Source organism: Crocodylus porosus, unplaced genomic scaffold (genome assembly GCF_001723895.1).
Source record: "Crocodylus porosus isolate Cpor-Errol unplaced genomic scaffold, CroPor_comp1, whole genome shotgun sequence".
Lineage (NCBI taxonomy): Eukaryota > Metazoa > Chordata > Crocodylia > Crocodylidae > Crocodylus > Crocodylus porosus.
Window position 1 is genome coordinate 23,855,651 of NW_017728911.1, and position 24,346 is coordinate 23,879,996.

Genomic DNA, 24,346 nt, shown 5'->3' on the forward strand with positions numbered 1-24,346 from the left:
AAAGCCATAGGGTGACTGTGTGGTGTAGTGGGGAGGGGACACCTATATAGGTGTGCCCTTTTAGCAGGGGGTACATGGGAGTGCAGTGCAGTCATGGGGAGGAGGGTCATGGAAACCCCCACCTCACAAAGGTACAGTGTATGCACCTGGGGTGTATGGCCTGTGGGGGTGTAGCTTGTCCTGGTGTAGTCCCCCACTGGTGCAAGCTGTGGGTTGTGTGGTCCCTGGCTGCTTGGTAATAGAACAGTCCTGCAGAAGTATATGTGTGAAATCTGGGATTTGTTATGACAATAGCTTTAGAAGTTTCTTTGGAGAGTGGTGTTGGGCATGGAGAAAATTCTTAAAACATTCTGAATGTATTTGAAAGAGCTTTGGGCTTGGGAAGAAACTCTGAGGGATTTTGTGGCTAGGTTTTGGTCTTTGCTCTGGGAAGCAGTGAAAAAAACAAAAACAAAAAACCAAAAAAAACCTTTTGTTGACTCTGTTGGAGACTTTTTTTATGTCATGGTATTTGTATCCCAAAAGTCATTAGGATCTGGCTTTGTAGATGAGATTCTCAAGTAAATGTCTTCATGATTTCTTAAATTTTTTTCTTCCTCCCCTACTTCACCTAGCTTGTTGATCCACCAACACATCTGGCTGCACCAACATCGGTTTTGTAAGCATAAGTCATCACTTTATCTTTTTGAGTCTACTCAAATCTATGTGTTCCTAATTAAATAATGGACAGTGGTAACATTTAACCATCAGCTTTTCCTTTTAAAAGGGGTAGATTTTTGTTTACTGAGGTGCTGCCATCTTGAGAACTGTCACAATGGCAAGACCAGTAAAATAGAAATGAAATACTTCTACCTTGATTGAAACTTAATGCTAGATCTCTCATACAGATTAGTTTGCCTGCTTCGTCACCATCTTGAGGATTAAGGGGCCACATCCTCTAATTCTTTCATGATTGTCTTTTTCAAGTTCTCCATATTCTCAAAGAGTGGTTCTAAGTAGTAGAATTCCCTGTCAGCTCCAAGAGTTACAATTTTTATTCGTGCTGTGTAAGATTGCTTCCTCTGTTCATGCTACCACCATTGCCTACGCCTGCCATAGATCAAGATTATACAATGTTTTTTTTGGCTGGAATGCCGAAAAACACCATAGTTCCTACCTTGGAAGGTGCTGGAGTGGTGGCATGCCAGAAAAACAAAATGAAGGCAGGGGATGGATGGCAGGATACCCTGTGTGTGCCAGTTGCCCCCCAGCCCAGGCTCTGTGGCTGTCAGCTCTGGGTAGCTGCTGGAGCCTGGGCTGCTCCCAGCAGGGCTTGCAGCATCCCACTCAAATCCCTCTGTCACTCTCAAAGTCTCTCTTCCAAACTCACCTCTGCTTTTGTAACGTTCTGATAACTGGATCTTGGTTAGTGATTAAGTAGGGGGAAAGTTTTATAATTATTGCCTGTGCTAATGAGCAATTGAGAACTATGTGGACCCTGTTATACTTGTTAGCTTTGCCCCAGGCGGACTATTTGTTCCATAGACATAATGGATAAGATGAACAAGGGCCATCATTTATTATATGTTCATTGTCAGCACTGTACCATGGTGCTCAGCCTGGTTGTGGCATTCTGTATCTACTATAACATAATTTTGTTGATTTTATTTTTAAAAATACCTAAAAGTACCTAGACATAGTTGGGTCATACATGTTATTTATTTTTATGTATAATTATTCTGTGAAGTGCATTTGGGTTCTTCAGGGAAAAAAAGTTCTATATAAACTAACTTTTGGAATTTCAGGTGTTCTATTTTTCCATTATAGAAAGAATTCTAGGGGCAAGAAATTAATTCTTTGCTTGTCAGAATGTTGACTTGCCAAAGAGAAATTGCTTCCTTTGAAGGTCAGGAGAAAATGAAAAAAGGGATTTTCAAATGTGGCTATATCTTGTGCCAGTATGCAAAAGAAGTACATGAGTCTGACTGGATAGTGTCAGGAATTTGGTAATGTTGCTTAAATAAAAATCATCATAACACACTTCTATGTGAGACCATAAAATGTACATTATATATCAGATCCATCATGTCAGTGTTCTGCATTTTTCGACTGAACATGTAGTTGGGCTTCTGTCATTCAGATTAAATATGCAGCAGCTTGTGCACTTTTATATAATTAATTGGGTCATGTCTTAACCTGAAAACACTACCTATATTTTTATGTAACATATACCAAAGATGATCTTGCCAGAATGCATTCACTGCCATCTTTTCAATGTGTTAAACTGAATGATTTGTGAATTCCACAAAAAGGCACCTAAAATATTAAAGTAATAAGACTGAGGGTTGGGTGTTTTTTGTTTGTTTGTTTGTTTTTTGTGGGGTGGGGTGTGGGGGGGGTTGTGCCTTGGCTCCTTATGGAATGGTAGGAATGGGAAAGAATGGTTTTTGATAACTGAGCACCAGTTGATGTACCTCATGGTTAACTTTGAAAAATGTGTTCTGGACAGTTTGAAAGTTCTGACATACTTTTAATGTGAATAGCATCTTGTAAGTTTAGTAGCATGCCTCCTTTGTTTTAAGCTTTAAAGGAATTATATTGGCACAGGAGCTTAAACATTTTAAGAGTGCTTTTGGATCTGCAGGAAGTCTTATGCTATTCAGCGGCTGGTGTACAAGACCGAACAGGGAGTATTCTGTTTTAATCTTCTTATAGGTCTGGATGACCAAAGAGCTGGGTGAAGTTCAGTTGGAGTGCCTTCCAAAAACTGCAGATTCCTGCAGTGATCTTTGAAAGAAGTGGTGGGCTGGGGAGGCACTTTAAACCAGTATGATGATTTGCACATCTAGGTTTTCACAGGTGACTAATTTGGCAGGCATTTCCACTTCTTCTGTTTTAGTCCAGTGATTCCCAAACTCTGACAGATTGTGCACCACCCATATAAAATGATACAACTGTAAGTACCACCAGCAAAGTTTTGTCATGTAAAGTAATTATAAATCTGTTTAATGCATACCACTGGTGGTTCCTGTACCACAGATTGGGAACCGCTGTTTTAGTTCAGTGCTCTCCAAACTTTTTTGATCGCACAACCTTATCAGTAAAAAATTTTGAGCACGCACCCCCAATATATGTATATTTATTGGGGGGACCACTGAGGGTGCCACTGTCAACCCCTCTGTGTTGTGGAACTCCCACCCTTCCCTCAGGGTACCGTATGTGACACGTGACTGTCTGACATACGGACCGAGTGAGGGCGTCAGTGTCAATCCGTATGTTAAATATTAGTAAAGCTTAATTTCTGTCTTATTTTTTTAGATAAAATATAAATATAAATAGAAGTTCTAATATTTTCTGCGTGCACCCCACTTTGGAGACCACTGTTTTAGTCAATGCGTGACATGGAAATGAGCCTTCTTTCTAGGTCTTTTCCATATACAACATAATTTCTTTACCTCTTCTTACTGCTGTCTGATAGATGAGACAAATGGGCCAGGCTGTGGGGCAGTTGTCAGGTTAGGCAAAGAAGGGGGGGCGGAGATTCCTTGTCAGCTTCCCAGACCCAAACTAGAGAGGTGGAACTTCTGGCATCGTAGGGAATAATATGTATTACACAAGAAAAAGAAAGACAATAAAATGCAACTAATTTATCTTTTTCCACTTCTGTTTTCTGAAAAAATAAGTGCTTCAGAAGCCTAGGAGATGGACCCTGTCTTTCCTGATGTGGTTTAGATTTTTGTCAGTGTTGTTTTGGTGTGTGTTGTACGTCAAGTAGGATGTTGTTTTGTGTGGCTTTTTGTGTGGGAAGAGGACTGGATGGGCAAGGAGACAGCTGATATTAGAGATGAGAGAGACGGTTTGTGGTCTGATTGCATGACAGATGGGTCATTTCTAGCCTAGACTACCTGCAGCACAACACCTTGATCATCTTGTTGTAAGAGCACTGTACAAGTGGTGGTTTTGGGGTCCATGGAGAGAGTGGTGGTTTTCCTCTATTGTGAAAGGACCAGGGCATATGGAAACATTAGATAAGTGTGCTGATTTGTGGATTTTGCAGGAATAACTTGTGGGAGGAATATGTATAAACTGATTGCTAAGAAGAGGGACATACTAGGGCATAACACTTTCCTTTCTTGTTACAGTTGGTTTTTCTTAGTCATGTTACTCCCTAACTTTTAAAAAAAAAGAAATCCAACTTATGAAGAGGCTGTAGCTGTCCCATAGTTTCCTCTGTTAAGGATTGTAGCTGGGTTTCCTTTTAAGATGTTATTCTTTTAAATTGGTTTAACTTGTTAATTGTGAGAAATATTGTCATGACAGTGTTTTTGTAAAGTTTTACATGAGTTACCTTGTGAATGACATAATATTCTTTGTCTCATTCTTGCTCCAAAGGCTCATCACTACTCATTCAAACTTCTTGCGTAACTTAATTACCTCAAACTCTTTGCTTTCCTGTAAAGAAAATGAATTGAAGCTGAGCAGAATTTAATTTTGTTGTGGATAGTTTTTGAGTCTAGTTCTGCTTCTGTTCACTTCAGTGGGAACAGGATTGGGCCTGTTGTACGTGCATTTTGTCCTCTCCTGGTTGGCTACATACAGTACCAAAACAGGCATTATTACATTGTTAGTTTAACAGGTCTGTCTATATCAGTGGCTCTCAACCTTTTTTTGACTCAAGGTATCTCTTAGCCTTCACTTGTTTCTTGACTACAGAAAAATAGTAGAGCAATTCTGTTGCAAAGAACTTGCACCATGGCAGATCAGAATGCTTTTGCCACTGAATTACTACTTGAAGTCTGTGGGTTTATCTTATGAATCGTGTAGCTGTTTCCATACCTAATACTACTAATATTGTGCAGCACTCTGGAGCACTCTTAAAAGGATCTGGCAGCATGCTAGGGTGCTTTGGCACCCTGGTTGAGAATCGGTGGTCTGTATCAAGTAGCAGAGACCTGACTGCGCATAGATGTGCAGTTAAAACATTTTCAGAACATGCTGATAATATGTTGTTTGAGATGGAAGAGCTCTTATCTTACCTCAAAACCACAGAAGCTTGGAAACTGTGGGGTCCGCAGCTTAGCTCAGACTTCCAGGCCAGCTGGTTCCTGTGCCAGGTAATTTTGGTTCTTGTTGCAGAACTGAGACAGATTCTGATAAAAGCTGGGACTCTGTGATGTCCAACTTAATGGTAGCAGACTTTCAAGGCATCATATGACTGGTTGGAGTCAGGAATCCTAATCTGCACAAAGGTCTTCAAACCAGAGACACTTTAGGTTCAGTGGACAACCATTTCTCAATGAAGTTGTATTTGTATGAGAAATTTCTCACCAGCTCTGTTTGAAATCTTGTAAAATTACTGTAAATAAATCTGTAGGATCTGTATGATTTTGGACAGCCCACCATACTTTACCCAAATATTTTTCTACAGGATTTTATTACTTCTTGGTTTTCTTTAGTCCTCTCTTGTCAGACCTCTGTGTATTGGGTATTGATGTGGAATCTAGAGGTGATGGAAAAATATACTGTTGCTCTTGTACAATCTTCCCTTGTGTGCCAGTGTCTTTTTAGGGTATTGTGTATTTTTGATGGCTGCTGTCCCAGCATCTATATTTTTCTTGTTTTCATTCCAAATATGGGAAGGAAGAGGGGCTTCTCTTTTTTTTTTTTCTTCCAATTTTGCATTTTTGAGAAATAAGAATTTAACTTTCAAATTCCTTCTTTCATAAATAATAGATATGGTAACTGTTTTGCTAGGAAACTTTTTTTTCTTTAAAATTTCAATAAAAGCAAGTGCTAGATTTTGAAAGGAAACACATGGCTTAATATATTCTTAAATCAAAATCAGAAGTCTATTGAGATGGGTTTCACAGAAGAAAAAAAAAGCTTAGCTTGTTTGGAATCATTTTCCATTAATTATGACACATTCTTGGGGTGTCAGGTTCCTTCTGTTTAGATATCTTTTAAAATAGACTAGCCATTAGAAACTAGACTTTATTCAGAAAACAGATGAACTAAAAGTGGGAGTTATCACCTGGTTTTGTGGCAAGACCAGGACATTTTTTAATCCTGAGGAACAATCAGTATCTTGCCCTTGCTGCTTTATTTACTGAATTTGTCATCATGGATGTAGTTCCTAAAAGCTGGCATATTTCAGAGCTGCTTTGGCTTGTAGGATACCTCTTTACCTGGAATTGAACACTTCCTGACTGACTTTTGTTTTCGTAGATAGGAGAAGTGTTATGTTAAACAGAATGACTTGTAAGAATCAACTTGTAGCCATGGAGATATTCATGTGTTTTTTGGGTTTATTGTTTGTAGTGGATTATTTAATCTTTTTTAAATTTAGAGAAGACTTATTTCATTCCTTAAGTACTTGCACACAGATACTGGTAGAACTATGCCATTTCAAGTGAAGTCCTACACCCTGTTCAAACTGTAAATGAACATATAATATTTCAGTCCTGTATAGTTGTCCTGTAGGCACAATTGTTCGAGTGCTTTTGTCCTTAAGTTCCAGGTAACTGATCTCATTTTGCTGACCCTGTTTTTTAGTTATAGGTTACCAAATGTAGAGTACTACTGTTGTCACTAGTTGCTTTGTGCCAAATGCATCCCTGATGAATTGAGTTGCACTAGGACAAATCTGTTCCTTTTGTATTGAAATATTTGATAATAAACATTCACGTTACAAATAATTGATTTCAGGAGGCAAAACATTCTGGAAAAAAAATCGGCATGTTTATTTGCTATTTGGTTAATCATACAGAAATGTGCATCTAGTAAGAAGAAAAGTGAAGAAGTTGAGCCAGATCCTTCTGTGTAGTAGTTACTTTGTACCATGCTTCTGATAGAATTTGTCTACAACTGACATTATTTGGCATTGGAAACATGATCCCAAGGTGGGTTATCTTGTGCTGACAGATGTTTCTAATCTGGTATGGGCTTGGCTAGAAGAAAGAAGGGCATTACAGTGTTTAAACCCCTGTCTAGCTTTAAGTTCTGGGATGTTGTGTCTTAAATTTGTCACTATTTATCTGTTGGCTTAGCAGGAGCCCTTCCTGATTTCACTCCATTTTTAAACTTGGACATAAATATTTATTTCCACAATTATTTTCTGTTTACATCCTCTCCAGTATTTCTCTTCCTTTCCCCTTTTCCCTAAATCCATCTGGTGGTTGTGAGGGAAAGCAGTCTGTCTGAGCATCCTCTGCTTCTGTTACTCAGTCCTCCTTAATCCTTCTGCTGTCTCATACTCTGCCCTTTCTTCAAAGTGCTGACGTTAGGTGGGTGTCATCACCACTTTGTCCCTTCCCACTATGTACGTTTTGAGTCCTTGGTAGTGAATAAGTTAAGTGCTGATATTTTGTTACTGCTAACAGCTTTGCTGAGCAGCAGGAGGATGAAAATCACTTTTTTTTCCAATTCATTGCTGCCCCTCAGACTTTTAATGATGGCGGTGAAAACTCAAGGGTATTCAGTATATATCCTGCTCTAGCTCAGCAAACTTATGGGCAACAGCATAGGCATCAGTGGTCTGCAGACTTGGACTGACAGATTTGATGCTGCTTTCCTATGTTTTGCCAGTACAGAAATGTCTGCTAATACAAGTACTAAATAAATGTGCCATAATGACTGACGTGCCCACTGTGTACGTTAAGTAGTTCTCGATGTCAGACTCAAGGTGCCCCTTGTTAGACTTGATGAACATGTTTGGGTCCTTATGTCCAGTCTAAAACCGTCTTCTAGCAGTTTGTGTCTACTGTTAGACCTTGTCTTCCCTTAGGGTGCCCTGGTGAAGAGATGTTCTCCCATTCCTAATACACACCCCTTTATATACTTATAGTCTGCCACCAAGTCATCCTTGGGCCTTTGCATCTCCAAGCTGAAGAGTCCTATGGCTCTTAGCCTCTCCTCATAAGGCCTGTTCTCTTGACCTCTGATCACGTGCATGGCTCTCCTCTGGATTCTCTCAAGCTTCTCCACATCCTTTCTAAAGTGTGGAGCCCAGAATTGGATACAGTACTCCAGCTACAACTTCACCAAGGTCAAGTAAAGCAGGAGGATGACTTCTTGGGTCTTGCTTAAGATTCATCAGTAGATGCAAGCCACAGTTTTACTTGCTTTGCTGACTTCAGCATTGTATTGGTAGCTCATGTTCATCATATGGTCAGTCATGACCCTCAAGTTTCTTTCAGTTGTGGTGCTAGTGAGTGTGGTGCTCCCAAGTCTATAAGTATGATGTTGGTTTTTTCTCCCAAGGTAGAGCACCTTGCATTTTTCCATTTTGAATGTCATCAAGTCTTTATCTGCCCACCTTGTGAGCCTGTCTAGGTCAGCCTTAATTGCCAGCCTGTCCTCTAGAGCAGTGGTTCTTAATCCTTTGTACCTTTATGTTCCACCAAGCATTGGTTCCAAAAACCCTGGTTCCATCATGCTAAACAACGGTGGGGGGGAAGTGTCTCCTGGTGACTAGTCAGTGAGCTCTCGCCTCCGCTACCCTGTGGGCACGACCCAGCATGGGTGGGGACAGCGAGGATCTCTCTGTGAGCTGCTGCCGCTCCCACCCTGACAACGTGCCCCCTGTGCCTGGCGCCACTTTGATTTTGACTTTGATTTTGCTGCTGTCCTTGTTGCAGCCCCGCATGCAGGAGGCATTTCACGGGGCAGTGTGGAGCAAGTGATGGTGAGAAGATCCCTGTGCGGCTCCTGTGCTTTGCTCCCAGAGGCTTCACTGAGGTATTACTGTAATTATTTTCAAAACTTCTTGTCCCACCTAGATGACCTCTGCGCCCCATCGGCGAGGTGCATTCCATGGGTTGAGAAACACTGCTCTAGAGTGACTGCACTTCCCCATAATTTGGTTCCTCTGTGAACTTAGCCAGTCCACTTCTGACACCAGAATCCAGGTCACTTATGAATCTATTAAAGCGTACTGGTTCGAGTACTGAGCCTTGGGGGATACCACTGGTCACCATGTGCCATGTTGTCACTCTCTGGGTCTGACCACGGAGCCAGTACTCCAGCCACTGGACTGTAAGTTTTTCGAGGCTGCATTTCCCCAATTTTACCATGAGGATATCACAGGAGACCAAGTCAAAGGCTTTTTTGAAATCTAAATATATGACATCAACCTCTCCTTTGTCCAGATGATGTGTCACCTGGTCATAGAAGGAAATTAGGTTGGTCAGGCAAGGCCTACCCACAACAAAGCCATATTGGCGCGCTCTCAGAATGTTGCTTCTGTTAGCCTGATGTTGATGGTTTCTTTGATAAGCGCTTTCATAATATTAGAATGATTACCCTTACTCTGGTAGTCCTGCATCCTGTCAGGCAGGGTGATCCCCTTGAGCTGATGGAAAACTGACACAAAGTAATTGCTTTTTCCTGGGTGTTGGTTGTTAACTGCCCTGTTTGGTTCAGCAAGGGTCCAGTGTTGCCGCTGTTTTTATTCTGACTTCCCACATATTTCTGAAGGACTCTTTATTGTCCTTGATTCCTGTAGCCAGTTTGAGTTTGGTTTCAGCCTTGGCTTTTCTGGTCCACTCCTTACAGATGCAGGCCAGTGCTGCATAATCCTCCTTAGGGCAGTTTCCGACTTCCATTCCTTTATAAGCTTCTCTTTTCAGATTTAGGAGTTCCCTCTTGAGCCAAGGGGGTCTTTCAGCCCTTTTGCTACCTTTTCTATGGGCTGGAATGGACTTCCCTTGAGCTTTTGGGATCATGTCCTTAAGGAGCGACCACTCATCATGGACTCCTCCCTGTCAGATCATGGTCTCTCATCCTCAACAGCCAACCTCCTGAGCTTGTGAAAGTCAGCTTTCCTAAAGTTGAAGATTTCTGTCTTGCTGACCTGATTTTTTTGCCAGCTTTGTGATGGATAGAGAAAGTGATCAACTTGTGATTACTTGCCAAGCTTCCCTTCAGTCCTCAGGTCACTGATTAGATCATCCCCTTTGGCCAGTACCAGATCTAGCAGTGCCTTGCCTGCTGTCAGCCCAGAGACTTCCTGAGTCAAATAGAGCTCATCAGTGTAAGTGAGGAAGCTTTGTGACCAGTCACATTTGGCTGAATGCTCTTCCCATGAGATGTCGGGGTGTTTGAAGTCGCCCATGATGACTGCACCGAGAGCATGCAGCGTCTGCCAGTTCCCTAGCAAAGTTGTGGTCAAGCTCTTCTTCCTGGTTAGGAGGTCTGTAATAAATTCCTACAGTTATCCCCTTCAGCACGTTCTCCCTGTATTCTAACCCAGAGGATCTCAACTTGCCATCCTTGGGTGCCAATTTCTGCTTGTAGGGAAGTGTTCTTCTGCTCCTTCACATAGACAGGTACACCCCTGCTCTTCCTTGCAACATGATCCTGCTGGTACAGGGTATAGCCATCAATACCTGTGGTTGAGTCATAGGTGGAGTCCCACCAGGTCTCCATTATCCCTGTGAGATCATATTCATTTTTGCTTGGCAGTAGGACCAGTTCATCCTGTTTGTTCCCCACTTGTGTACAGACAGCTAAGTCTGCCATTGGAAGCCTTGGGCTTCCCTGTCCTCTTAAGAGTCCCATTCCAGGGCGGGGTAGGAATGACTTCTTTTGTGTTACCTGCCGGGCTGATTCTGTGGTTGTCACTACCAGGAGTTGCACTAGTGACTGTTTGCCCATCTGCCTGATTTGAGACTCCCTGGTTTACGTGCAGTCTCCCTGTTGAAATACCAGGATCTTCAGGCATGCAATGTGAAGTAGACTGGGGTGGCCCATCTGTAGCATGTGTGACGTAAGTGGCATACTTGGCCAGTTTGTGTGGCACATGACGGATCTGGCAGTGAGAACAGCAGCAGATAGGGCAGGCAGGAGACAACTGAGCAACAGATTGTGCAGGGCAAAGGAATTGGAGGTGTGCTTGAGGGACCTGCCAAAAGCATTGGCCCTTACTGAACTACACTTTCTAGTTTTCCTGTTTCTGTATGTGGAACTCAGTGGATCAGGTGCTCAGGATTTTTAATAGTATTACATATTAATTTGGTTTCAACTGCATTAATGGAACAATATGGACTTTCTGAGCTTGGGAGTGTGGGGGAGGAGAGGACAGAAAGCACTAATCATTCCTGTTCTGCTTTGGAAAATCGGCTTGTATTATAGATAAATCGTCTATGGTGACAAATACTGAAACATTCAAACAATAATTCTTTTGTTTGGTCAATATACTAAGCAATCTCCCTGCTCTATGCTGATACTTAGTGTTTTATAGACTGTCTTGATGCAGGTGAAATTGCTACTCTCTTTGTATAATTTCTGTTGCAGGAAAGAAAGTGTATGAGATTTGTTGCATCTTGCATCAAAACCCTATCTATACTACTGGACATTGGAGGGAATGAACTGATGAATTAAGTAACCCCTGCTCGTGGCAGGTTCATCCCTGATTAAACCATCCCAATCAAGTGTCCATCTAACCTGCTCTTGCAGATTTCTAGGGATGAAGATTTCACAATGTCTTCAGCCTTTCCAGTGCTTCAGCACCCTCATAATCCAGTAAACTCTTCCTAATCCCCAACCTTAGTTTCCTCTGCTGCAGTTTGAGGCTGTTGATCCTAGTTCTACTACCTTATAGCCACAGGGCAACAATTTGTCGTGGTGGCACTCGACCTATATGACTGTGGACTGGATGAGCGGTGTGCGGCAGGTCTGCAGGTATGATCCAGCATGCTGGCCAGAGCCTGCACATTGGATCTGGCTGTGCGTTGACTTGAATCTGCATGTGACCCCCAACCATGGGGCGGGCAAAATAGGGCCCACAGGCTGGATTCAGCCCACCAGGTGATTTCATCTCCCCCACAGGTGCCCACCAACTAATTGTACCCTGCCCAGCCTGCATGCCATACTCCCACCCTTGTGCGTGGAAGGGCCTGGCCCAACCAGCATGTAGCTTCTAGGTAGGGTCCTGCTGGCACTGCTGCAGCCACCAGGGGACCCCCTGGATTTCACCAGCATCCTGCTTGCTCTGAGCACTAGGCAGAGGGTGGAGTTAAAGCTGGGCAGCAGTGCAGAGCCTGCGGCCAGGGGGTGGCAGGAGCACGGAGCTCGGCTGGGCAGGGTGTGAGCAAGGGTGGGGACCCCCTACATACTTTCTCCCCTTCCCCCCCGCCCCCCAATGACGCAGAGCCCCCAGCAGTGGTGGCAGCAGCAGGTGGCAGACACTTGGTGCTTGTGGCCCATGCAGGTGCTGCTGCCTGGCAGCACATGGCTCTGGCCAGCACTGCATATGGGGAGCCCTGCTCCCTGCTTCCTAGCATAGTCCCAGGACCTGCATGGCAGGGGGCAGGTAAGGCTTGTGTGATAGAGGCAGACTGGCCTGACTGTGCTTCTTGCTGTAAAGTGCAGTGCTGGCCAGAGCCACGTGTTGCCAAGCAGTAGTGCTGCCTGCTGCTGCTGCTGGCAGGGGCTCTGTGCCATGCGGGGGTATGTGTGTGGAGGGGTTCCTACACCCCCTCAGACCCCACAAATGCTACACAGCCCCCCACATGTACACTCCCCATGTACCCCATTGCCCTTCCACACACAGCTGCACACCCCACACACAATATATAAAAGTAAGACTTTATTTTTGAGTTATTATACAATCACCTCTACAAACACTGCACAAACACAAATTGTGACAAAAAATTTTTTGTAATAAAATTAAAATATGCTATAGTAGGTGTTTGACTTCTAGCATATTATTTGCTTTTTTTCCGGTTCCAAGATGGCACCCCCCTCTCCCAAAAGGAGTACTTCAGGAGGCAAAGGGAGGGAGTTCTGGTGGCAAAGGTCAGGGGTTAGTGGCAGGACTTCTGGTTCTAAGAGAACAACTGGGGGTGGGGCTACTCTTGTGGCTCTTGACAGCTCATTAAGCAACACTTCACTTGAAATAATTGCCTGCTCCTGCCCTAAGCTGTGTACTGGATCTGGTTCTGTGCCAACCTGACTTCACTCACTGGCCCAGCTGCACGCCAGCATGGTCTAGTGTGCAGGGCCAAGTCATGTAGCCTGTGGGGCTCCCCAAGCCTGGGTTTGGAGATTTGGCAGCAGGGGAGCAGCAGTTAACACTGCTGCCACTCCCCCACTGCTGATCTTCTGGGGCTTAGATGACATGGGTCTATAGGCTGCAGAGGTTGAGGACTGGCTTATTTCTACCCTCTTTATAACTTCTCTTCAGATTGTTATGGAATCCCTTCTCACTCTTGTCTTCTCCAAACTAAATAGTCTTAATTCTTTAAGCCTTTCCTCTTAAGTTGTGCTTCCCTATGCCTTGTTAGAGAAATGAAGTGATTTACCTTGTTCTATTCCTATCCTTTGTTGTTTTCTCTATTTAAAATGTAACTGTTTCAGGGTTGGGGACTCTCTCTCTAGAATGCTTAGCATAATTGAACCCTGGCCTTGTTTGAATCTTCTAAGATGTTAATGTAATCCAAAGACTGGGTTATAGAAAATGTGCTTAAAACAGTAGAATGATGTAATGAATTGCACGTGGTCTTTAGATTTATAGAACAGCAACAAGCACCTATATAAATAATATGGGCACCTGTGACGCACACTTCAATCAAAGTAACAGCTAAAGAACCAATTGGAACAAACAACCCCCCCCAGCCAATCAGCAAACTAAAATCAACAACACTTTGGACACGTGCCGGAATGTTCTGTTTGTCCCGACATGGAGGTGAAGTCACTAAGAACGTGTACATTTATTTGCATTACATTTTGCGTGTTGTGGTACCTTTTTGATTATTTTCTGACTGTCCCAAATAAAAATGAGTTGGAGGAGATGCTCAGCATATACCTTTTATGGTGAACTTGTTTAGATACTCTTTAAAGATTGTGGTTTCAAAAGCCCTAGTCTGGCTGTTGACTTTTTTTCTTTCTGTGATGTTGGTGTATGTGTATATTCCAGCCCCTTACCAAATTCCAGTAGATAGAGCCATGAAAGTTTCAGATTGAACATCTAGAAGAGACAAATAAGACGGCACTCAGTCTGCTGAGCAAAATTATTAGTGTGCTTAAGTTTTACTTAAGGTTTGTATATCAAGTATGTAAAAACAGCATTTCTGATTGGGATGCCGGATATTGTGGTTATTGGGATACCAGATATTGTGGTATTAAGAACTCAAGCTTGATTCTGGCCTTGAATTATAAGAGTTAAAAGTGGCATTGCCTTCAGGGTTTCTGTTTCCTATATTTGGAGAGGGAAGCTTAAATTGAGAAGGAGAGAAACCTGAGGTGTAGAACATTTATTTAAATTAAATATGATTTTCATGCCTAATCATGTATCTTTAAGATCTGCAGCTTAAGAAGCATAAACCATTGGAAGTCTTAATAAAATAAAGACAGGTGGTAATACTGTATAGCCAGAGTACATAAACAATAAGTGAAAACTGTCACTTCTGTTTTGGCCAAGATATAAACTTTGCATTGATTCGGACAACTCTGTGCCTGTATTTTGTCTTAAAATGGATGTGATGCTAATACTTTTGCATCAACCTTCTGCATATTGTTATGATATTATTTGGAATGTAGCATTTGTGTTGAATAAAGTAATACTTTTCACAGAATACTTATTATGTATGAAATTGACCAATATCTTGGCTATATTTCATGAACAAACATTATTTAGGTTTGCTAAATATTTAGTCTTGATGTGCTTCCAAAGTGAATAATTGCTTAAATATAAACATGGTGACTGGGTTCTGTGGCAAATCTGGGACCTATGAGTCAAACCTTGGTAGGAAAAGGGTAGAACCAATTTTGGATTTTTACTGCTGTCTGTCTACCTAGGTGATAGTTATTGCTGTGGAAGTGACAAAGAAAGAGTTTTTATAGAGGGTAAGCTGTATGCTCTGCATAATTGCCTGTGTTCTTGGCTTTTTTTTCCTCTGCCTTCAATAAGTGAACATGTAGTTTGGCATGGTCTTTAAAGCCTGTATATAATATGCAAGAAACTTCTTCCTGAGCTTCTCCCTTTATTTAACAGGTATTTTAGCTGTCTTGCCAGACTAAACAATATTTTGTTCACTGGGATGACTCACCAAATGAGCCATGATCAGTTAAAAAGGCTGAGTCAAGGGATTTGTCAGGCTCTCTCATAATCCTGAAAAGGGTTTTATGTTCTTTGACTGGGGAACAAGATATGCCGTCTGGGGACTTATGCTCCCCTTGGCAGTTTTATAAATAAAGGACTGGATAAAAGTAATGCCGACAGGGATTTGCTTATTTCACTGTAAATTAGAACTAGTCAGACCTAGATTTGAATCGGTAGTTGGTAATTAATTAATATAAACCTTGCATTGTCAGTAGCAGTGCCTATGTGTACTGTTGAAGGATTATACGTTATAGTACAATGAAATTAAAGGCACTGCCAGCCTTACGAACGTGATTTGTGGGTAAAAATGAATGGTATTAAGCTTCCATGAAATATGAGATGCATCATGTGGCTCTTACTCAGGGCTGGGGAGATATGGCCCACAGGCTGGATCTGGCTCACCAAGGGATTTTATTCAGCCCACAGGGGGTCCCTTGGCCCTGCCAGGCACAGGGAGCAGCCCGGGCTTTGATACATGTGGCTGGTCCCGCTGCTTTGTCCAGTGCACCCAGGCCAGTCTAGTAATCTACCACTTTATGGATCTTTGGTGAGTTGCTATGGGGGAGGAGGGGAGTGACCCAGCCTGCAACAGCTCACCAAAACTCCTTAAGTGGCCCCCCCAGCTCAAATAATTACCTGCCCTTGCTCTTTCAGTTCATAATTTAAAAGTTCACAGTAAATTATAAACCTTTTATAGTAGTCTCCAAGGAAACATGGACAAGACTTTAGGTTGGACTTTGAAAAACTGCTAATGGGGTTAGAGGCCCAACTTGCAGTGGAAAGTAAAACTTACGTAGATTTCCAAAGCCAGTTGCAAATCATGACAGTCAAGCAAATTCTTTCTTAGATATCTAGGTTTTTGAGTAATAGGCTCTCTTATCAGAAACCAATAAAGATGAAGACATTGCCAACTTCTGTTTCCCAAAAATGAGACCAATGGCTGGTTTGGCCATTTTCAAAAACACTTCAGTGACCACTTGTATGTCTAGCATAGCCAATAATTACCTACTTTTATATTTTCTTAAAATTTACATTTTATGGTTTTAAAATAAAAATCATTCTAGAATCGGTAGAAGTGGATAAAATAGCCAGTTTGCTATAGAAGAGAAAAAAATATTGTGTTTCATTTGAAACACTGACAAGTGCAAGGTGATGCACGTGGAGGAACAACTGGCACCAAACCTACAGGCTGGGGAACTCCCTTCTCGTCAGTACAGAGGCAGAAAAGGATCTTGGAGTCGTCACTGATCCCAAGATGAACGTGGGCTGGTAGTGTGGGGATGCTTCCCTATATCCCCCTCCCTGGGAATGTGCATGATGGTAGAGAGCCAGCCCTTGGCCATTCCCCTGCCCCAGGTGAGCCACCTGTCCCACTCCCTGGCTGGGCCCGGTAGCCACACATTCCCACTTGGGCCTCAGGCACCACCTTGGCTGGGCAGTGCTTCTAGTCTCAGCTGCCAACTTTGCCCAACCCCTTCCCTCCCCATGCCCCACCCTATGGCCTTACCTGCAGGGAGCTGGGGGATCTGCTTTCTACCACTGCCTGGGGCTGTATTGCTGGCCATATGTATGCCTGCAAAGTTTCCCTGTGGTTTTTTCCTGCAAAGGAGTTAATCCACATTTTTCCACGGGGACCGGAAAACCTGGATCCCTACACGTGATACTGGGACCATAGTTGAGTGTGTCAAGGAGATTCTGGGACAAATGCTGTCCTGGAGTCATTCAGCTTGAGATCACCATGACTTGATACAGTTTTCACTTGCTTTATGATGCACATGCTTTCCTGGAAAACAGCGCATAATTCAAATTCACATAAAGGGAACCCACTTTACAATGTAACAAATAGGGATACATTCCAATACCTTGACTGTGCTGACCCCCAGACCCATTTCTACCATTTTTACAAGACAACTTGGGTACTTGTCAACAGCAGACAGTACACACAAGCACAGGGCACTATCACAATGGGGATGGCAAGTACAGAAATGTGTGTTGCAGACAACAAGTGAAGAGCAGAGATCTGCACAGGCAGAGGCAACCTGATCCACATAAATCTGCACAGCTCCACACAAATCAGCCCATGTGGGGCCCCACCCCCCACTCCCATGGGGACTGGACCTGAAGAAGCTGCTGTGTTGGGGGCAGGGTGGGGGGGTAGCAAGTGGCTGGATGTGGAGCTGCCACTTTGCCCGGCTTTGCACCACTGCTGCTCTGCCTGGTTCCATGGGGCCCCTCAAAGCTCGGGGCCTGGGGCAGTTGCCCTGATTTGCACCCCCTGCCCCGGACAGCTGCACACAGGAGATCATATTTTAGTGTGCATCACTCCCACAATGCACCACAAAAAGCAGCTGATTGTGGGCTTTCATCACACTGATCTCATAAGAGTGAATTTACCTCGCATATAATGAATTTTTGGTATAAAACGAGTCATTGCATAAGAGTGAATTCCAACATACAGACCCCGCATAAAGCAAGGGAAACCTGTATTTATGTTTCAGGAGTGTCCTGCCTAATTAAGGATGGGTGGGAACCCTAGTTGGCAACCCTCAGCATGTGACCACTGGCTGCTTGGAAATTGTTGCCTGTCATTCTAGTACCTTAGCATCCACTGTAATAACAGGGGCCTTTTGCAGGTGTGCCACAAATTAAGCCCTGCATTATGCCCAGGTGCCCCATCCCCTTACCCTGCCCGATCTGCTGGTTTTGCTTTCTGCTCTATATCCAATTTGCTCTGTGCCACAAACAGAGGGTGCCCATGCCACCTGTTGTGGCATGTGTCACAGGTCAGCCACCCTATGTTGTAACTGCTTTGTTGTGTTTTTAAAGTTGAGCTGAGTTACTGTAACCTTTTAAGAAAATGGACAGTGTTCCTTTAGTATTCTAACTCTTTGTATTTGAATCACTCTGTGGACCACTTCTGAAACTCAAGCCATATGTGCAGAACTAATATTAAAGATTTTAACTAATATTAAAGATATTTCTTTAACTTGATTTTTTTCTGTGGCTTTTAGGAAGCAGTGTAGTGTCAAGATTTAAGATGGTGCTGTAAAGCATGTGGCTTATGAAATATCTGAAAAATAGTTAAGATTAAAACTACAAGGCACTATGACATCGCTTTAAAAATTAAACCCTGAAGTTTTGAGTGTGTGGGATTCAGATGGAAAAACCTGCGTTTAGAAGATTTGACTGTTTCATCATGGGGGAGATGGAGAAATGTAAAAATCAGTGTGTAGTTTCTTTCATAGAAGTTTTGGGGAGGCTAAACTCACCGTAGTGTATTGTTTATGATAGGTTTCCAGAAAAAAGTTATAAATAAATGTTTGTTCTTTTAAGTATGTATCTATCCATAGTATACATGTACCTTCTGTGTCTGAGTTTGGCCTCTTACAAATTTTATATCTATTGTTGCATATGTACTCTGTGCTGTCTCCTATTTTTAATTTTTTTTTTTTTTCCCCCTGTGTGAGGATGTAAAAGGTAGAGCAGCTATGGGCTTTCTTACACAGTCCTGCTAGTAAATGTCTTTTGGTACACTCCGGCTTTGCTTATCAGTATCGAAGTGGGTACGGGAAAATGGTTTGAGGTCCCATCCAGGGACTTTGAACAGTTTTATGCCCATCTTACTCTAAAGTCAATCATCTTCAGGAGGCCTGGGAAAGGTTATAGCAGCTAAAAAAATCCAAAGAAGCTAAACTTCATTGGGACTCTTCTTCCCATGGTTTTGGACCATGAATTATCAAGCATTATGTCCAAAGTGCAGTTTGCTAGTGCATGCTTTAACCACTACTTGAAGAAACTACCTTGGCATGGACCTCACTCTGTTCTTTTGACCCTCCTCTTTAGATTCCTTATTGAGGGCTCCTTTTACCAATTTAGCCTTAAAGGATATTGTGATGTGTGAATGACTTTCATCCTTGCTTTGTATCCTTTGTCCTTTATGCTGTTGTATGGGATACATGCCTAGTCTAATTGAACATAGCTCAGAAGACTTTTGGATTTGCTAGCACGAGATGTGTATGCCCACATACTGGGATCCACCCTGACTACAATATCTCAAAGAACAAGATTTGCTATAGAGCAGGGGTGGACACAATGGCAGATCTGGCCAGCAGTTGGACTCCATTTCCCAGCAGCCCCTGCCCACGTGGCTGGGATGGTCTCAATGGAGACCCCAGCCACTGTGCTGGCAGGGTGCATGGCAGGGTGGGGGGCTGCTCAGGAGCCTCTGGGATCTTGTGGTGGGGCAGCTTGGTCTGGTGCATGGGCACAATTATGATCTGCAGCCTGCATGCTCTGGGCAGGGGCGTGCAGGCAGCAGGTCATGGCTGTGCCTTGGATTGGGACCATGCTGTTACTGCTGCAAGGAGTTGGGACAGAGCCATGATCTGCTGCCTGGGCGCCCCTGACGAAGGGTTTTTAAACCCAAAAGCTTGCCAAAATTGTTTTTTTCCAACCATTTAAGTTGGTCTAATAAAAGATATCAGATTCACCCAAAGAACCTTGTCTGCCTATATATGTGTGTGTGCGCGCGTGCATATATAGTGACCTTTCATTTTAATTATGGATTTGGGGGTTCTCATTGGAGATTTTGCAATTTTTAATGAGAGAATTTGCAATTTCTTTTATCAGGCAAATCCAGGATCCCTGGATATTACGTCCCTGTTCTTAAATGGAACATCCCAACATAACCTTGATTTCTATTGGTCACACAGAAACGTTACTGATCACTACAATTTATACCCCTGGTTCTAGTCTGTGGCAATGGATAAAGTGCACGAATCGGATGTGTGTTCCGTTTACAGAAGTGGAAGCTAAAAATAAGACTAGGATGAAATATACTGTGCAAATACCTTCATGGGAGAAGAGAGGTGATGACGATGCAAACTAAGAGGTGTTTGTGAGGGGCAGTGCACATCACGATGGTTGAGATTTGTTTTAGTTAACTTATTCATAATGTTTCTTTAAAGAAGTGTGTTTTGAAAAAGGAAATTGACTGTTGAAATATGGCAACAATATGCAGAAGGAATGACCAAAGGATAGTAGAATAAATGTTATGGCCCAGAACGAGAGGTGTTAGTGAAAGGTATAGTCAAACAGCTTGCTCTCAGCAAAGAGGATATTACAGGAATGATAGATAAATAAAACATAGCTACTATTTGCTGTGCAAAACGTATTTGTAGGGGTGCACCAATATATCGGTTGGCTATTGGACTGGCACTGATAAAAGGAGAAGTGATGTTACTTGTGTTCTTTTTGGTTGTTGGGCACACAGCTATAATTATGGGCTACAAAACACCCTGGCAAGCATAGTCCGGTCCTCATGCCTCACCATCAGCCTGAGCCCATGGCAGACTACAGGTCTTGGTAGGCAGAGGGAGGGGAAGGGGGTGCTGGGGAGCAGTTGCAGGGCACTGCGCTTAGGAACAAAGGGACCATTATCATCTCCTGCTGCTGCTGCCGTGCCAGTGCCATGCATGCAGCAGGGGTCTGAGCACTGGAGTTGACGTGGAGACGTTGGGCTACGCATGGGCAAGGTTAGGTGTTGCACGAGGGACATCCCAATCTGCTGGGCATCGGGCGCCTTTGCAAAAGCAGCCTCTCTCCAGTGGCTGCAGGAGCTCAGCTGCATGGGACCTGCTGGCACTGACACAACGGTGTGCTCTGGGCTCCAAATGTGCCCAGTGCCACTGTCCACACAAGGGTCCGTCCCATCTGCTCAGGGTGACAACACAGGTTGTGTGGGAAGTGGAGCTGTGGGTGCGGTAAGGGGATGACTTGAGTGGGAATAAGGCAGTAACCACCTTCCTCAGCAAGGGCCAGAGCAGGCAGGAAGCGCATGCATGTGTTATAAATGCAACACAAATGAACAAAAAGATTTATTTATGTCAATAGTTTAAAATGCCTTGCACTATTACTGAATATTGGTTATTCGATCAGCATTGGCCAATATGGTTGGTTAATCTTTGGCTATCAGTAGTGGCCAAGAAAATCTTTATTGGTTCACCTCTACTTTATTTCTTTGTTACCAGATCCTCGCCTTTCTTTTGTTTTATCTGCTTTTGTCAAAAATAAAGATTGTAAATTCTTTGGAGCAAAGAATCCCCCCCACCAATATTTAGCGTCAGTCTCATTGGGTCTTAATTCCTTTGTATAGTATCTAGAGGCAGTACGTTTTTTGTTTTGTATCATTGTTTAAAAAGTTTGTGAAGGGCTATGATATTGAACTTAATGGAAAAGTCAATAGGAACCCCTCAGATAAGTTTTTAGAAGGCTAATTGTTTTTAGCTTAATATTAGGTGATCCAAAGAGAAGCATCTATATACAAAAGTAGAACCAGGAGCAACTTACTTTTTTCCTATTTTTGTTCTTGTATCATTCCAGAGACTTTTGATCCTGAGTGCAAAAAAGTAAGTTAGAAAACAAAACTTGATTTCAGAGAAAATTATTTTTTTCTGAGGCCAATTATGTCAATCTAAGGTCAGCCAAGATCATCCCTCCTGCAAGTGCCACCAGTACGCCAGGTCTGCATGGTGAAAACCTGTGGGAGGTCACTCTCAGCAGTTGCTTCTCTGGAATTTCCCTCCTTGAGGGCAGAGCCCAAGCTTAGACATCTTCCAGAATCACCATAAGACCTTCTTATTTGAGAAGGCATTTAACACAAAACTAGACTGCAATATTATTTAGAGGGGGTCTCTACTTTTATGTCGATATTCTAGTTCCCTATTGTTTTGTTTCCTTGTTATTCTCTTATTTTAGAAATTATTTTATTTTCTTATTGTAAGCTTTCCTGAAACGTTGTGGGGTAGTGCAGCATATAAATCAAATGAATAAATAAACTTATTAGTAACTATATCTAATTTTTGGATACTTAACTTTCAACACTTTTATTCAAAATCAAGTCCAAAGGAGTCCATTTCAGAATTCAGTTTACATTCAATGCTTTTTTTATCTTTCTGAAATTGGTAAACTGCATACTTGAGTGTTACCCTATAAAGCAGTGGTTTTCCAACTTCTTAATGTCACAGAACTTTATTACTTCTGTCACAGAACCCCTACATCTGGTTCTGGGGGCTGAGAGCTGGGTAGAGCCGGGTGACCCGACTCAGCAGTGGTGGGGCGGTGCCTCCCGGCCTGCTCTACCATTATCCCAGTCTCTTTGAGGAATCACAATTTTCCTATTGCAGAGATCCAGGGTTCCACAGAACATGGTTTGAAAACCACTGAACATAAAATATGAACTTGGTAATGTAAGCAATCTCTCAAATAACCAACTTCTCTCTATCCCTTGTATAGGTAGCGCATGCATATATTTAGGTTAACATTGGAAATTTGATCATTTTGATATGATCAGGTCCCTAGTGGGGGGGCAAATTGGGGTGACCACCCCAGGCCTCACACCCTGCTTGGGGCACCTCTGGATATGGTAATAATACTTGTCTCGATTTAGCAGAAGTAACATCTGCTTTGTATTTAAGTGGGTATTAAACCTTTGCCTTATATGAAAAACACCATGTATCTGCTATACAACTTCATGTAATCTGTGTAAAGATTGAACCATTTGTAGAATACCAAAGTCTGTTTGTTTTTTAATCTAGGCCAAAAATTTGCAATCAGTGAGGATCCATAACTTTCAATAAAAATCAAGTGATATTTGTCGTCCTGAATTATTTTCTTGCATCTAAAACTGGTAAATGGATCTGGGTAGTGAAGGTTGTGTTAATTGTACAGAAGAACTTGATAAAATAGTTACTTTTTAAAAAACAAAAATCTCTGTGAAACAGGTTAGGAGTTTTACTGCTAAACACTTTCATGTAGAACAGGATTGTCAACAGGAGACTTTCAAAAAATATTACTTCTTGTGTTAAAGGAGCTGTTGGTATGCTCAAGATACTGATCTTAGTTAAATTGTTATTTAGCTTGAGCTGTGCTTCTGAATCCATCTGTTCTACTGTTCAGATTTTTTTTGTTGTTATAATGACTTTTAATAAGATAAACAACCTAAATTATTTTTGAATGTTTTTATTTTGGTGAACGAGGCTATTTTTGACAGGAAAATATTTTCATATGAAAAATATCAACCTGCTCAACTGTTCTGCTCCCATAAAAGTAGAGCTGTTAAACCAGGCAAATGGTTTAATGTAGAACAGGATGTTCAGCATAGCATTGGTTCCCCTTATGCAGAACAGGATCTCTGTCTACTGAGCTATGGGTTCTTTGAGAAAGGGCTTATCCACATGAAAATGTGCTGTGATTCCAGTTGATGACTTACTTTTTCAGAGCAAACTTTCTCATAATTTAAATCAGTGAAGCTTTCCCTCATAGACAAGGCCAAGGGTTGTTTTTGCATGTGGGAAGGAGGTAGGAAACCCTGAAAATTTAATACACAAACACATTGCATTGTTTATTTTGAGTTTTTTTATATACAGCAAACTTAACCCTGAAAAATTATCAGCTATATGCTAGGTCCTATTACCAGCAAAAGGCATTAACAATAGCTTAACCAATGTACGTCACAAACATAACTGCCAAAATAAAAGGGCTAGGGACAGACATTACGCATAAACCATTTTAAGCAATCAGAAACTTGTTTAAACTTGTAATAGAACAGATGTTCAATGTATATAAACCAGTTTGAAAATGGCCAAAACCAGTTTGAGATAAACCTGGTTGAATGTAGTATCAGACTTAACTGATTTGGGTCAAACCAGTTTATGCAATGTCTGTCCCAGGCCCCATCCTGGTTTAAGTTAAATCAGACTCCCCCAGCATCCCAGATGCTTTGCTGGGTGGAGCTCTGCTCTGTGCTCCAGCCCAGCAGGACTAGCCCCTCCCCTCTGCTTCCTGGCTGCAGCTCCAGCAGAGACTGCAGACAGAACAGGGTTAGCCTGGCTTCCTCCTGCCCCCCCTCAGGTCAAACAGTGATTCCCCCACCCCTCTGCATTATGCAGACACCTCTTAGCATTAGCTAGCACACCACATGCTGGCTTCAGTATGTGCTGTGGGAGATGGGACAAAGGCAGACAGCGCAGTGTTGGCTAAGGGGTTTTTGGAGCTAATTAACAGGTAGCTGGTAATGTTGGTAATGCCCTTTCATTCCTTCCTTGGAAAAAGTTGTTTAAGAGCTTGAACTAATGAAGAGAGGCTTTTTTTTTGTTTGTTGGGCTGATAAATACTGACAACTCCCTGTGTAACTCCCTGCTCTGTAACTAAATTCTCTGTTATCAAGGTGTGCAGGGAGAGGGACCCTTCCCTAATCAGAGTCTCCTG

General features: G+C 42.5%; 1 protein-coding gene across 1 annotated transcript in view; it reads left to right on the forward strand.

The window, feature by feature from the left end:
• TRPM7 (transient receptor potential cation channel subfamily M member 7) overlaps positions 1–24,346 on the forward strand; it is a 109,628-nt gene that overhangs the window by 3,332 nt on the left and 81,950 nt on the right. The gene's annotated exons all lie outside the window — the stretch shown is intronic.